Consider the following 15266-nt stretch of genomic DNA (forward strand, 5'->3'; position numbering starts at 1 on the left):
CTCGTAATCTGAGATGCCCTGTTGCTCCCCAATACAGATTTTATAACCGTTAAGTCACAGATATTCCAGATAGTGTATAACAAAATACAAATTCTCATTGGTGGTACCATAGTCACAGTGGTGGTCTTGAGGCAATGGTCAGAAATTGAGCAGTCATCCAGCAAGGACAATTCTACCCAATGTTAGGCAATCCAGGGAAATTACAAAGGTCATGGGGCTCCTAAAATATCTTAGGAATTTTCTATTGGTGGTTGCAATAGGGTCAAGGTAAAGGATCATCTCCATTGACAGGATGGGTTTGATGTACACCTATCACTGACTAAGGGATCACAAGATGGTTAATGGAATGCTTATTGTCCCAAGTTAGATGAAGGGGAAAATGACAAAGGGCAGAAGTCTGGATAATCCCCTTCCTCATGTTGGCATACCTATTAGTTTGGCTGAGATGGTAGTAAAGGAAACTGACAAATATACTGTTGGTCAAATTGTGAAGTAGTTCAAGCATTCTAGAAAGACATTTAGAACTATACCCAAAGGGCTCTAAAATTATGCATACATTTTGAACTAGAAATATCACTATTAAGTCTCTATGATGAACAGATCAAAGAAAAGAGGAAAAGATCTATTTCAGAAGGGAGAAAAATTATTTGGAACTCATAATTTTTAAATTGTTTAAAAATGTTACATGTAATTGGGAAATGTTCAACAAAATATATTAAAAGAATTTAAATAAAAGAAGAAAAAAAAAGAAAAGAAACTTAGGAGTGGGTTAATTTTTAAAATATCCATTGATTTTCAATGTACTAACCTCCAAAATGTCATTGTCCTATTCTGGTGTTTCATTATATAGTGTGGGCATTAACCCGAGTTCTGAAAATCTATGCCAGTGGAACTTAAGACTTAGAAAGATTTTGAAAATGGTCTTAGCAATAAATTACTTCTGATTTTCAAAGACAAGCTCGTATTCAGAGATTAGCCACTTTGAGAATAATTCCTTAACCATCTGAATCAAAGGAACAAATTAAAAAGATAACATAAAAACGAAATTTGTAAATAGCCTTCATTTGCATGCAATCACTTATGCCTCTTCAGTAGATATAAGACAATGCCAGAAAAATGGATTGATGATGCTAAGAAGTACAATTTTAAGACCATCTATCATTATTTGCATAACTATCAGGATGCTAAATGCGAGATCTCCTTCCAATAACCAATAAGTGGACAAAATACTGTAGGATCTGAATAGCATCAACTTGACCTTATCACAATAATGGAAGCTATAGTTAAATGGAAAATTGGTCTACAAGTTCTCCTTGGAGAGGCAAATTAAACAGCTGATAGAGTTAATCTAATTGTACATTTCAAGATAACCAGAAGCATTTCATAGGAAATACAATTATCTCATATTGCACTGCTAATGGATAGTATTTGCAAAAATATTAACATGAAAATGATTGCAGCTTATGTATCCAAATATGTTAACACAGGATTAAGAGATAAGAGATATATAAAGTACTGAAGATTCTCCACATTAAACCAACATTTGCTTGATGATAATATTATTAAAGTGGCCATTGTTGAGGAAATGTTAGAAAACAACATTTGAGTATAAAGAATGAAAGAGGCCAAAGTTTTGAAGAATACAAAGAAACCTTATTCATATTAATAGGCTCTATAAACTTTTAAAGAAAAAATTTTAAAGGCCTATCTGCTCAATATTTGTAAAAAATAGTCTGTCTCAAGGCCAACTTGATGAGAGGCTTAGATGAGAACTGGCAAGTTGTTGTTTTTTTTTTTTTTTAACTGATGTTCCATAGTAAAGCAAATATCATTCATTAAATAATGGACTAAAAGAGAGACATAATACCACTTTATGAATTATTGATTCATTATAAGAAATGTTTTGATTTTCATCACCGTAAAGATTCTTTTCCATGGTGTATCTATCTATCTATCTACCTATCTAGCTATGTGTTTATATCTCCCATTCATATGTATGAAAATTATGCATGCTTCTTTGAAAGACATAATGATAATTAGAATCTTGTTTTACATCCATTTGATCATTAATCTATGGAAAGCACAAAATAAGTAGATATTTGCATGGAGACTAGGACAGAGTTAAGTGAGATTAAAAAAAATAAAACAATGACAAGTGCCCCACTCACTCAAATAAACAAAACTTGTAATCAGAAGGTAGATGTAAAAAGAAGTGATTATTTATTTTCTTCAGGAAAGAGAACACTTTAATGATAGACTAAAAAAGTGCCTAGTGACTAGGAAGCAAGCAGGCAATATATACACGAGGTTCCCCCCCACTCCAAGTCAGCCTTCCCCACCATCCACACTCCCCCAAGCCCTGACCTACAATTCAAAACACCTGTGACTGGGTTGTAGTTTCTTCTAACCCAGTTCAGGTGAGGTCAGGTGAGCGCCCTGTTCATTGCCCTTCCTTTCCTTCATCGGTCTCCTTCTGAAGCTTGTCCCCAGTGCTCAATCAACAAGGTACCCAACTAGCCTTTGTAAGCTGAATACTCATTCTGAGAAGAGCACCCTCAGTTCTGTCTCACACAGAGTCAGAATCAAAGAGAGATTCCTTAGTGATCAGAAACTCAACATACAATCTATACAGTTAGAAAAGAAGATATTTTGAAGACGGTTTCAATGTAATTGATTTCCTTTGTAATCATACATATTGCATTTCATTCATGTAAAACATTATTCTGAGAAGTCCATAGACTTCAATAAATATCCAAAGAAGGTCAGGACACAAAAAGATTAAGAATCCCTGGGACAGCCTAAGAGGCCCTATATATGCTTTTGTTTGTAGTTGATATTTTGCTCATTAGATCAAGAGCAAGTATTGACAGTCCTCCTAAAGGAGATTAACCAAACCATTCACATAGGGAGATAAAAAATGAAAAACCTTAGATTATTTCTTGGTCTATTTTCTAGAGCAAATATCTGCAAACTAGGTTCTAGGCTCACAGACTGAGTTAAGAATATTTTTACATATTTTAATAGAATAAAACTTAATTTTACAATGTAAAATAACATTGTTAGACTACGGAATGTAAACCAAAAAAGAAAAAAAAAAACAGAAACTGGTCAGACTCAGCCAGTTTGTCCAACTCTGGTCTAAATTATGTGGATAAACAACCTATAATCCTCATCTATCTTTTCTTTTTTTTTTTTTTTAAACAGAAATGACATTTATTTATTTATTGGTTTGTTTGTTTGTTTTTAAATCCCTTACCTTCTGTCTTGGAGTCAATACTGTGTATTGGCTCCAAAGGAGAAGAGTGGTAAGGGTAGACAATGGGGGTCAAGTGACTTGCCCAGGGTCACACAGCTGGGAAGTGTCTGAGGCCAGATTTGAACCTAGGACCTCTGGTCTCTAGGATTGGCTCTCAATTCACTGAACTACCCAGCTGCCCCATCGTCTACCTTTTCTATCTATATGTGTATTTATATATCATACTTTATATATAAAAACAAATTAACATGAACCTGCATGGGTATCATATGTGTTATATGTGTTGTGTATAAACATACTATTATAATATGTGTGCATATTGTAATGCAGGGTTGCAGCAAAAGCTCTTGCTTTTGCAAACCAACTGTAGCAGCCCTGAAAGTTGGAAGGGATAGAACATTAACCCTGGGCTCACGGGAAAACCGTTAGAGCCTGAGACTATAAATATCCCTGGAGTACCAAAGGAGGGGCCTTTTGCTTTTGGGGCTTTTGGGCTTTGCCTGATTTCCTTGGACCTCTCCCTTGACCTCTCCATTGACATCCTGCTATTCCCTGGATTTCCCCATTGGGCCCTGGGAGGAAGGGTGATTTGATGGGTGGAAATTGTGGGAATTAGCTTTATAGACAGGAAGGAATAACCTAAACCAAACCATCACCTTATCTAGCAATCTGCTGAGCCTTTACATCAGTACAGTGAAATTATCCTTGGCTGAGGGAGCTGGCTCCCTCTGCCTGATGGCCTCTTCAGTGACACCTCCCCCAGTACTAGCTTCTTCCTTAGCAGCAGTTACCAAACCCTAATCCCCTTTCCTCTCAGCTTACCCTTGGCAACTATAAATCCCTTTGATTTTATATAAAGAGTTTCTGGAGAATCATTGTACCCATTAGTAGGGCAAAGACTGAAGAGGGAAAGGAGTAACTTTTCTTTATTTCTTGATGGCAAACCTAGGCATCCATCTTGGGCAGGAAGTGGCTAGCCGTCACTTCCTGCAAGGTTTCAGTTTTCACTGGCATGGAGGGGCCTCTTGACTCCTCCCTCAAGGGAGCTTAGAAATAACAGCAGGAGGCTGAAGAAACCCTTCAGCCAGACTCATACCATCTCTGGCTAACCCAATTCATCTTATATTGTAGAGATAGTTTCCATGCCTGAAGGACACAGCCTATTATACCCAGTGTCCTCAAATACATTTCCTCATTGATTGAGCAGCAGCCTTTCATATATTCTCCTATTTATTCCATAACATATCATATTCCTATTTTATTTCACAACAATATATAAGTGTATATGTACACATTAGATTATATTTTTGTAAAGTCTTTGGAAATGTAATCTCCAATATCCCTGAATTTCTGTTACCCATCAAGAACATTTTTAAAAACATAAACAGTTTAAATTGTATACATTTTTATTTTTTCATTCAAATAATAATTAATAATAACATATAGCCAAAGAATATAAAACATAGTATGGACTTGTTAGAACAGAGGATAACTAATGGACAACCTACATATTGTTTTGGTATTCTCACAACATCCAGATAATGTGAGGAATGCCCTCTGTGGTGAGCTTATGGCAGAATAGGGCAAGAATTATATTAGAGGGGAAAGCATGAATGGGCTACAACCTGAATCAATGGAGAGCACAGGTGCTTCCATCATACTACAAATTAGCTGGTGATTTTGAGTATTGATTTTTAAGTGGGAAAATGGTATTACTTGAAATCTTCATAATTTTTAAACATTTTATTAATGGGAATCAAAACTTCAGAAACATTAAACATGGCTGTTTGTCTTGGATTAGCTAAATCCACAGACTCAATTCTCCCATAACTTTTTTTAAGGCAATCTATTCATAATTCTCTTTAAAACTGCTTAGAAATGCAAATATTTTAAAATATCTACTTCCTCCCCCCAAAGCTTTATTTATGAAATGGAAATGGGGTCTTAATACATGAAAACTGATAGATTCTTTGTAAGTTATTGAAAAAATAATCAGGAGGAGCTTATTATTTACTATATCCTCCTAGATAGTAGTATGTCATTTGGCTCCTATGCCCTGAATCAAGACTATGTCCAGATATTATTAAGCCTGGGAAAGGATTGAATTCTCTAGCAACTTCCTTATTCTTTTATCCCTATTTACTACTTTAAAAATTAGTATAGTGATGTTGGCTATATTCATCACAATATCAACCAGGCTCAGTTTGCGTTATTTTTTACCGTCTTTGCTATCTGGATGTTCCTCCTTCCTTATGAAATAGTAATGAGATTGGGAGAATGTTAGTATCTTCTTTCCTGCTCAAGTAGAGGGGAAGCTGCTGCAATAAGAGACTCTAGCCATATCAAGAGCTTCATATCTCAGAAAATCAAACTATAAGCATTTTTAAATGCTTAGTGAGAATAGAGACAACATCCTCCACAATCTATCACAAGAAGTTGATGATGCCCAGAGTGCAGAAATCATGAGGAAAAGTACCCAAGTTCCATCTGCAACAGGGACTATGCCAGGCATTTAATGAGAAATGTAATTCTTGAATATGGATACTCCCTTTATCAAATCAAGACAGCACTTCCTCTGAAATTTAGCTTTGGAGAGACTTTCCTAGAGTGCTGAGAGAGTGTGACTTGCCCAGAGTCACAAATACAAAATACTTCAGGTACAGGACTTAAATTCAGGTCTTGCTGGATCTGAGACCTACTTTTTATGCAACAGGCTATGTTGTTTCTCATGCCTACATTCCATATCAACACGAAATTCATAATTATAAAGACAATATTCTCAGGTCATAACTTTGTAGATTTAGAGCTGACTGGGATCTTTAAGGTCATTAACTTCAGCAAATAGTATTTACAATGAAAAGAGCACTGGACAGAGTCTGAAGATGGATATTAAAAATCTCACCACTCTCACATCCTAGACAGCCAGGGACAAAGTCTCTGAAGCATTTTGAACCCCAGTTTCCTCATCTGTAAAGTGATGGGTTTGGGATAAATGGCCTCTGAGTTTCCTTCCAGTTCTAGGATCTCATGATATGCTCCTCCATCTGCCAAAAAAAAAGGAAACTGTGGCTCAAAGGTTGAAGAGATTCTTTCAAAGACAGGTTTTAAGTGGCTGAGAAAACATGAAACATACCATCTCATTTCAAATATAGCATTATTCTACCTTCATAAGTGTTTGACTTTAGGACAAGAACCTAAGATTCCACTCCAAAGTAGTATTAACAGTCACCTTATTTTGCTCTATGGAATTGCTCCTTTCTTAAAACATTTCTTAATGTTCTTTAGGGATTTCAAATACTTTATTGAAAGATATATTGAAAGATTTTCTTGGAGTTGGTGCCAGCATATAGAGTTCTGAAAAGTAAGTAGTCATAAGATTTGGTTTTCTGGACTTTTAGAGGGGTCTGGAACTCTGTCTCCATTTTATTATAGAAGTCTTAAGTCAAATTTGATTAATCCACTATTTTGCTAGAAGAGAGTTCTATGCAAAATGATACTAGAATCATAACATAAATAAAAACCTTCAAAGGGATTTTGGGATGAGAAAAGAAATATTGTCTCTTAAGGAAACCTCTAAGAAAGTCTACCTCTTTTGTACCACATAATCAGATTGGCCATATGTAATGAGCTGCCTGAAAAAGACATCAGTGCATAACATTGTACCTAAACACTCAGAACATTCAACATATGAGATTCTTTTTTTAATTTAAAAAACCCTTAACTTCCATCTTAGAATCAGTACTGTGTATTGATTCCAAAGTAGAAGAGTAGTAAAGGCTGGATAGTAAGGATTAAGTGACTTGCCCAGGGTCAAACAGCTGGAAAGTGTCTGAGGTCAGATATGAACCAAGGACCTAGTCTTTATGCCTAGTTTTCAATCCTCTGAATCAACTAGCTGCTTCATACATGAGGTTTTATAGATATTTTAGCCCTAAAGCCATCACAGAATCTTTGAAAAGATCTCTCAGCTCACCTCCCCACCTAGTGAATGAATCCTAGCTAGTGTTCCCCTGTACATTCCATGTTCAGAAAACTCAATTTTTTTTCTTACATTGAGTTGAAATCAGGTACTATAAAATATCTAATCATTGGTTCCTCTCTGAAATCATGCAGAATGAGTGAAAAATCCTTGAATATTTTCATATCACTTCAATTTTCCAACTTGAAAATAAATTGTCTTTTCTCGGTTTCTCTTTTTAAAAGAAAATCATAAGGAAACCAGTAAGGTTAAATTGTTCTCATTCTTATATGAGAACTCCTTTATCATCATTAGGGCAGTTATAGACTACATAATGTTATAAAATAAAACTAGATGTAGATGTTGTTGATAGAGAGGGAGAGGGACCTAAACTGGATACTACCATTGGTCAATGTGTGACAACAGTGATAGCCCAGATAGGTGGCTAGGACAAGATCAACTGAGACTTGCCCTAGCTAGATGATATGACACCTCCCTCCTTTATAACAGTGCCCAGGCAGGATCCTTCAGGTCAATGGATGATATTCCTTCAGATCCCACCTGGGGTTGATTGATAGAGTATAATGGGCTCTATTAGCTTGGTAACAGTTTGTCTCTGACTGTGTAACTCCCTTCCCAGAGAAGCTATAAATAACCACTTCAGGAAGGCTTTGACTGTATTTAATAAAGATGGGGTATTGGGATTGGATAGAGGTATTGGGAAACCCTATCTACTTGGATGATGATAAACCCTCAGATTTGTAGGCAAGTATTGAGTCAGGATGGTTAGCTTCACTCTGGTCCAGCCTGGCTACAGCCAAACCAGAGTAGGCAAACTGCTGCTTGATGTTTCAGCTTCTTCTTTGCTAGATGATATGCCTAACCAGTCTTTGGGATATTCACCCTTTCCACCCTCTTCTTCTTCTCCTGCCCACTTCCTGGATCCCTCCTGGGCCCTGGGAAGCCAAGATAGCTAAGATGATTGATTTCCTAATATCTAGGGGCAGTAGAATTAGAAGATGATGGTCTGGGTACAGGTTGGTGATGCTATCAGGAATAAGACAGGAAGATCTTGCAAGGTTGAGCCCAGCAAGTCTCAATCCCCAAAAGACCAGGATCCACAGATCTCAGGTCTCAGGGAAGGAACTGAACCCTGAGCCAGGGCTGCCAGGGAATTTACACCACCCTGGGCCAACCACTCTCTCCCCTGTCCTCACGGCCCTCTGAGAACATTCTGATATCCAACATATCCACCTGTCAATCAACAGTGTAGACTCCTGGCTCCCAGAGATTCAATATAACAATAGGCAGAGGGTATGAAAATAATGATAGGATGGGAAAGGAATGCACTTGGAAGAATGGAAAGGCAAATGAAGAATAGGGAAAATTATCATGCTAAAAAGAGGCTCCCAAGGATGAGCTTTTATCATGGAAGGGGAAATGGGGAGTGGTAATACTTGAACCTCTCTCATTAAAATTATTTCAAAGAGGGGGAAAATATTTATATTCTATTGGATGTAGAAATCTATTTTACCCAACAAGGAAATAGGAGATGAATGGAATAAAAGAAGAAGGGGGTAATAGGCTAAAGGGAGGATGGACTAAGGAAGGAAGTGGTCAAAAGCAAAATAGACTTTACAGGAAAAACAGAGTAAAAAGAGAAGAGATAAGAATCAACAGAAGAAAATAAAATGACAGGAAATATACAATAATCATAACTGTGAGTATGAATGGGATGAGCTCACCCATAAAACAGAAACTGAAAGCATAATGGATTAGAAACCAGAATCCAACAACATGTGGTTCACAAGAAACACTTAAAACAGAAAGACACACTCGGAGTTAAAATAAGGGCTATAGCAGAACCTTTTATGCTTCAGTTAAAGTAAAAAAAAAAAGGGTAGGGATAGCAATTATTATCACAGACAAAGCAAAATGAGATAATCAGGGAAACAATTATTTTAAAAGTTAATATTGGATGAAATAATATAAAAAATTTTACAAATTTCTTTGATAAAGTTCTCATTTCTCGCATGAATAGGAAATCAAATCAAATTTATAAAATTAAAACCCTTTCCTAATTGAAAAATAGTAAAGTTTTATGAAGAGGTAATTTTTACAAGAAATCAAAGATATTTTGCTATATGAAAAAAATGCCCTATATTACTATGGATTAGAGAAATTAAATTATTACAATTCTGAGGTACCACCTCAAACCTATAAGAAATGGTAAATGTAGAAGGGAATGTGAGGGGAAACAGGAGCACTTATTAACAATTAATGGAGTTTTCCAAGCAATCTGTGGAAAAATTTGGAAAAATGCCCTAAGGTGTTAAAGACTATACATATTCTTTGATATAGCAATGTCACTAATAGATCTGTATCCCAAAGACATGTGTATAAAATATTTTATTTTATTTTATTTTAAATATAGAAAGTGTTAGTGGAAATTTTGGGTCCTTGGTCTTAATATCAAGATCCATGATATAAACTTCCTGTGGATGCTTAGGGGACTTGAGAACTATATTTCCCATGATTCAACGGGCTTCCTGCCCTTATGTCTTGAACTAAAACAATGTAAACAGAAGCTTAAATAGGAAGATTGGGATTGGTATGTGCTCTTTCCTGCAGAACAAGCCAGGCAGGCAGAGGTAATGGTGGGCACTTGAATTAGATCTTAGCAGGCATGTGGCCTTCTTAATTACCAATATGGATTACAATAAAACATTAATATTATTGAATATATCTATCTATATCAATATTATTCATAACAAATGTTTCATGAATTTACATGTCATCCTTGTGCAGGGGCAACAATAATCTTCTCTGTATCGTTCCAATTTTAGTATATATGCTGCCGAAACAAACACTGTAAACAAAAATATTAACATTGGCTCTTTTCATGGTGGCAAAGAATTGGAAATCTAGGAATGCCCATTGATTGGGGCATGGTTGAACAAGTTGTGGCATATAATCTTGATGGAACATTATAGTGCTATAAGAAATAACAAGGAGAGGGGGCAGCTGGGTAGCTCAGTGGAGTGAGAGTCAGGCCTAGAGACAGGAGGTCTTAGGTTCAAACCCGGCCTCAGCCACTTCCCAGCTGTGTGACCCTGGGCAAGTCACTTGACCCCCATTGCCCACCCTTACCACTCTTCCACCTAATGAGACAATACACCGAAGTACAAGGGTTTAAAAAAAAAGAAATAACAAGGAGAAAAACTTTGAACTCCTACATCAACTGATATAAAATCCAGTTAACTGAACCAGGAGATTATTGTATATACAATAGCAGCAATACTGAAATGATGATTTACTGTGAAAGATTTAGCTATTATCTTTGATATGATAATCCAAGACAATGCTGAAGGACTCATAATGAAAATTATTCTCCACCTCCAGAGAAAGAGCCAATGATTTTTGAGTGCAAATAGAAGTATAATTTTCTCACTTTCTTCTTTTTCTTTTCTTTTCTTTCTTTCTTTCTTTTTTGCAAAATGGTTAATATGGAAATTGGTTTAAATAATTTAATATACATAATGAGTGTCATATTTCTTGCCTTCTCAGTAAATGAAAGAGAGACTGGAGGCAGGTAGAGGATTTAGAGTTAAAATTTTTAATGAAATTGTTAAAAATAAATATTTTTATAAGAATCATAGAAAGGATTATTTCATGCTTACCTTTTTATGCTTCTCTTGACTTGTGTTTGAGTGTCAGATCTGGTTATTTCATCAATAATACTTGAAACACCCCTATTTCATTAAATATTCAATTTTCCACTAAAATATTTAACTGAATAGATTATTTTTGTAATCTTAGCTACTTTGCCCTCAAGATGATCATATTCTGAGCTCTACAGTTAAGATAGAAAATACTAAAGCATATGTGATGCTATCTATGGCTCTATGATATTTGAATGTTTTTTTTTCTGTTTGGAAGCACTATTTTTTCTTTGACTTGGTAGCTCTGAAATTTTTCTATAAAATTCTAGAAGTTTTCATTTAGAGATCTCTTTTTTAAGAAGATAAGTAAATTCTTTCAACTTATATTCCCTCCTTTGAATCTGGTTAATTTTCCTTAATAATTTTTTGATATGTGTTGTGTAGGCTCATATTTTGATCATTGCTGTCAGATGCTACAATAATTCTTTAATGATTTCTCCTTGATCCAATTTCCAGGTCATCTTTTCCAATGAGATATTTCACATTTTCTTCTATTTTCCATTCTTTTAATATGTTTTATTCTTTTGATGACTTATAGAGTCTTTAGTTTTCACTTCCCCAATTCTAATTTTTAGAATATTATTTTCTTCAACAAATTTTGTTCTTCCTTTTCCATTTGGCCTATTCTTCTTTTTTAAGATTCCTTTATTCAATAAATTTTTGTGTCTATTATGCCATTAAGACAATTCTATTTTAAGGTGTTATTTTCATCAGTATTTTTTAATACTTTTTGACATTGTGTTCAGTCATTTCACCAAGCTGTTAATTTTCTACTCATAATTTTTTTTTGCTTCCTTCTCATTTCTTTCTCCAATTTTTCCTCTGTCACTTATCTCTTTCTTTCTTTAATTCATCCAGGAATTCTTATTAAACTTCTTTCTAATTAGCATTTTTTCTTTGAGACTTGGTTGTGGCTGTTTTCATTTTGTCTTCTTTTGAATTTTTTGTTCTAGCTTTCCCTATAATTATAGTAGTTTTTATGAATTACTTTTTTGTTATCTACTTATTTTCTAGTTCATTTCTTGACTTTTAGATTTGTGTGAAAGTTGAGTTCTCTTCATGTGGGGGTGGAAAAGGCACATGTTTTTGATGTTTCAAGCATATGTGACTTAGGGAGATGTGTGGTCATTGCTCTTTCAGTTTTTGCTGTGGTTTTTAACCAAGAAGCATCACTGTTCCCCTTTCAGCACTCCACTTGGCCTTGAAACTAACTTAAATTGAACCTTGAGAGAAACTGGATATCCTAAAAGGTGGATATGAGGAAGGAGGATATTCCAGGCCTGTAATAAAATTTGAGAAAAAGGTATGAAGGCAGGAATAGAAAAAGGAAATAGAATATTACTCTATAAAAGCAGGTCTAGTTCAGTCAAATCACAGGGTGTAGGAAAGGGCATAATGATGAATCCTAAACTCAAATATTTGAAGCTTTACATTTTTTTAGTTCACAAAGTAGAGATCTTTGCCAAGTTCTGCTTCTTAGAAATCATTCTATTTTGATAGGTTTTACTTGCTTTTATATATTTTTAACACATTCTTCCACAACTCTAGGTGGCTGTTTATGCTGCCATGAGTCACTTGAATAGAACTTCAGGATAAAATTAGCCATTTGGCACCACATAAAATTTCTATTAGATTCAAATATATTGTTATTGTTCATCCTTCATTTTTTAAAAGGATCAATGACATTCTATAGTGATTTCTTGCCTTGTAAATGAATTGGATTTTAAGTGAGGTAGAATTGCACAAAGTAGTCAAATTTACTCTTTTCCATAGTTATTGTGACAAAGCAAAAGTCAAAGTGACTGTTGATAGCTCAGGATCCAATGTCTGACCTTGACTTCATCAGTGTCTGATCAAGCTCTAAATGTTTGAAAGCATCTGCTTCTTTTTAAAAAAAATAATTAAATTTAGAATATTATCCATGGTTACATGATTCCTTTTCTTCCCTTCCCTCTTTCCTCCCCCCTCCCCTAACCAACAAGCAATTCAACTGGGTTTTACATGTATCATTGATCAAGACTTATTTCCATATTATTAATATTTGCAATACATTGATCATTTAGAGTCTATGTCCCCATTCATGTCCCCATCAAACCATGTGATCAAGGAAATGTTTTTCTTCTGTGTTTCTGCTCCCACATTCTTTCTCTGGATATGGATAGTGTTCTTTCTCATAAGTCCCTCAGCACTGTCCTGGATCATTGCATTGCTGCTAGTAGAGAAGTCCATTACGTTTGATTGTGCCACAGTGTATCTGTCTCTGTGTATGTGGTTCTCCTGGTTCTGCTCCTTTCACTCTGCATCAATTCCTGGAGGATCTGATCAATTCCTGCATCAATTCCAGTTTACATGGAATTCCTCCAGTTTATTATTCCTTTGAGCACAATAGTATTCCATACTAGCAGATACCACAATTTGTTCAGCCATTCCCCAGTCTAAGGGCATCCACTCATTTTCCAATATTTTGTCACCACAAAGAGCTTGGCTATAAATATTTTTTACAAGTCTTTTTACTTATTATCTCTTTGGGGTGTAAACCCAACAGTGGTATGGCTGAGTCATAGGACAGACAGTCATTTAAAGCCCTTTGGGCATAATTCCAAATTGCCCTCCAGAATGGTTGGATCAATTCACAACTCCACCAGCAATGCATTAGTGTCCCAAATTTGCCACATCCCCTGCAAAATTTATTACTTTCCTTTGCTTTCATATTAGCCGGAGTGATAGGTGTGGGGTGGTACCTCAGAGTTGTTTTGATTTGCATTTCTCTTATTATAAGAGATTTAGAACACTTTTGGTGTACTTATTGATAGTTTTGATTTCTCTAACTGAAAACTGCCTATTCATGTCCCTTGTCCATTTATCAACTGGGGAGTCAGCATCTGCTTCTGCCACCTTTATGGCCCTTGGAAAAAAAAATTGTTCTCATCTATCAATTCTATGTGGGAAAGCCTTAACATGCCAGGGATAAACACCTTCCTAGTTCACTGACAAGTGTGAGGACTCTTGGTTGCCTTCAACGTGGTTAAACTTGCCTGTCCAGAGTGTTTATTAGAATATTGCCCATTATGCATTATATATTCTTGGAGCCACAGGTGAGAACTGGATGGCAGGTGAACAAAAAGAGGAAAATATTCCTAAAAACGGCTAATCCCTCACAATAGAGGTACTAGTCTTTTCTGAATACCTCATACACCCCATCTAGATACATATTAAAGTTATACTAAAGTTAAATAAGGCAGTTTAAATTTGGAGAACAGAGAAAAGTTATCTTAATTATGCAAAATCCTTATTTGATTTGTGGTGATATAAATGTAAGAGTATCCTGCAATTGTGAAGGTCACAACCTTTCTAACCATTCTCATCTCATGCAACTCATCTCTGGTCTCCCATGAATCCTATACAAATATCTCTATCTAAAATGCAGGGTTTTTCCTCCAAGTTATTTAATGTAAATGCAGTGCTCAGGTTGATCTTATTCTCATTATATAACAAACCTTCCTTAATTTGTAATTGTATGGCCCAAGTTGTACATTCTGGTGAGCCAGCTCAATGGCTATCCATATAACTGTATATCATAGTCTTAAAAAACCTAATCAAACTAAATTCAATAAAAACAAACCAGACAGGAGATGGCATATTTTATTTTTTTATAAGTTCCCTGTCACCCTTGCTGTGCCATTGATTGTATTTTAGACTGCCAAGAGGAAGTTAAATTAGAATTGTACAGCATTTCACTTGCCTTTACAAGACACTGATTCAAAGCCATTTAGTTGTTAGACAGAAAACACAAGTTTTTATTATTCAATAATACATGCATTCAAGTTAAATAAAATAGTTGCAAACAAAAAGTTCAATAGTTGAAAATGAAACTTTTGCTACTCATTTATTAATGATAATATTTTTTGAGTAGGAATACATTGTGAGATTTCTTATGCTTCTAGTCAGAATATAACATAAAACTGAAAAACCTATAAATAAATATGGACTCTTAGTAAAAATATCTCCCATGACACAAGCTATGCAAGAATGGGTAAGTCATTTTATCTATGTGAACTTCTGTTTCTTCATCTGTGCATTAGGAAATCAATTCCATTTTACTGTGGTCAGTATTTAAAGAATTATGCCTATAAAATATCTGACACAAAATATCCATATAAACACAAAGAAAGAAGTATAGAGTAGGAGGATCTGAGTTCAGCCACCATCTTTACTCTTTACTCTGTACTGATATGACTTCTCAGATAATTTCTTCAACTATAAAATGAGGGGATTGAACAAAATGATTCTAACTTTCCTTCCAGCTCTAAATTGGTCCACAAATCAATTA

At 35.2% G+C, this 15266-nt stretch overlaps 1 non-coding gene across 1 annotated transcript; it reads right to left on the minus strand.

Moving 5' to 3' along the window:
• Nucleotides 1-9977: 9977 nt before the first annotated feature.
• LOC123232688 lies at nt 9978-10084 on the minus strand. The gene has a single exon (XR_006505215.1). It is a non-coding gene; the product is annotated as a U6 spliceosomal RNA (small nuclear RNA).
• Nucleotides 10085-15266: the final 5182 nt, after the last annotated feature.

The sequence above is a fragment of the Gracilinanus agilis genome, chromosome 1 (genome assembly GCF_016433145.1).
Source record: "Gracilinanus agilis isolate LMUSP501 chromosome 1, AgileGrace, whole genome shotgun sequence".
Lineage (NCBI taxonomy): Eukaryota > Metazoa > Chordata > Mammalia > Didelphimorphia > Didelphidae > Gracilinanus > Gracilinanus agilis.